We start from the raw sequence: 1,622 nt of genomic DNA on the forward strand, positions 1-1,622 counted from the left end.
AACCCACAAAGAAAATAAAACCCAAACTTATATATTCAAAAGTTATTACAAAAATAACAATTGTACCATCAACTTAGATCTAATTGTACCAACAACTTAGATTAAAACATTATAATACTTCATCTAATCTAAAACAAAAATTACAAGACCAGATTTTGCTCCTCACTCCAAATATTTGCCTGAGATCTTCTATCCCCTACAACCAAATAAAAAGAAATTACGAAATATCATATTAAATAACGAAAATTAAATATGAAAAACGAAATTAGTTTAAAAACCAAAAAAACGAAAATCAAATTCAAAAACGAAAATCAAAAATTTAAGAAACGAAAATTAAATAAGAAAAACGATATCTAAACTATAAAAACGAATCAGTTTAATAAACGAAAATCAAATTTAAAAACTAAATCGAATTTAATAAAGAAAATAAAATTAAAAAAAGGAGATCAGATTAACAAAACGAAAATCAAATTTGACACGAAAATCAAATTATAAAAAAAACAAGAAATTAAAATCAAATCCCAAATCAGATTAAAAAAAACGAAAATCAAATTAAAAATAAACAAGAAATTAAAATCAAATCTTAACTCAAATTAAATCCAAACAAATATAAATTTTATGACGAAAATTTGACGAAAAAAGATTATAAAAACCAAACAAAAAAAAAACTCACCAATTTTGATGATCATCTACGGTGTTATTTTGATGTCGGAGTCGATTATGATAAAGGAGATCGGTGAGGTGATGATGATGATGATTAGAGAGGAATGAGAGATCTACGGTGCAATGAATTAGAAAGGAGAGAGAAGGAACAGGGAGGAGAGAGATAACGAAGAGGGGGAAACGGCGTGAAGAGGGAGGAGAGAGAGGAGAGTTGGTTAGGGGGTTTTTTTTTGTTGTGTGTCTTATGTGATGCGTGAAATCTCAAAGCCCAATGCCCTAAGCTTCTCTAAAGTAGTAAGTAAAGACTACTTAATTTGTTTTAATTAAAAAAAACATCAACGTCTACTAAATTAGTCGATATTTATTGAAATTTCCAACTAATTTAGTAGTCGGTAATAACTTTTATTATTTTTAAAATAATACAGACTACTAAATTAGTCGGTATTTATTGAAATTTCCGACTAATCTAGTAGTCGGTAATAACTTTTATTATTTTGAAAAATGTTGGAATTTTTTTTATCCGATATTTTACCGACTACTTTTTTAGTCGTTAAATTAACGACCAACGTCAAAGTAGTCGGTAAAACTCTATTTTAACGACCAACCCTCAAAGTGGTCGGTAAATTCCGACTACATTTAAGTAGTCGGTAAAATATTTAGTTAGTAAAAGTAGTCGGTAAGTTTTTTTGAGTATTAGTTTTGGTCGACTTAATTCACGACTATTATGCGGTCGTTGTTTACTTGCAAAGTGGTCGTAAAATACCGACCACTTAATGTTAGTCGGTAAAAAATAATATTAACGACTACTATTTTGTTAGTCGGTAAAATTGTATTTTACCGACTACTTTTCTTACGGTCGGAAAATTCAGTCGCTAAATCACCGTTTTCTTGTAGTGGTATTTGTATAAATTTGAAACTTGAATTTTTGTATGGTTGTATGGCTTTGAACTTGAATTCGT

At 28.5% G+C, this 1,622-nt stretch overlaps 1 long non-coding RNA gene across 1 annotated transcript; it reads right to left on the bottom strand.

The window, feature by feature from the left end:
* LOC130464334 (uncharacterized) lies at nucleotides 1–913 on the bottom strand. Its single transcript, XR_008924710.1, has 2 exons — nucleotides 674–913; nucleotides 1–196 (listed from the first exon to the last, which is right to left on the bottom strand). It is a non-coding gene; the product is annotated as an uncharacterized lncRNA (long non-coding RNA).
* Nucleotides 914–1,622: the final 709 nt, after the last annotated feature.

This window comes from Spinacia oleracea, chromosome 6 (assembly GCF_020520425.1).
Source record: "Spinacia oleracea cultivar Varoflay chromosome 6, BTI_SOV_V1, whole genome shotgun sequence".
In the NCBI taxonomy this organism is placed as follows: Eukaryota; Viridiplantae; Streptophyta; class Magnoliopsida; order Caryophyllales; family Amaranthaceae; genus Spinacia; species Spinacia oleracea.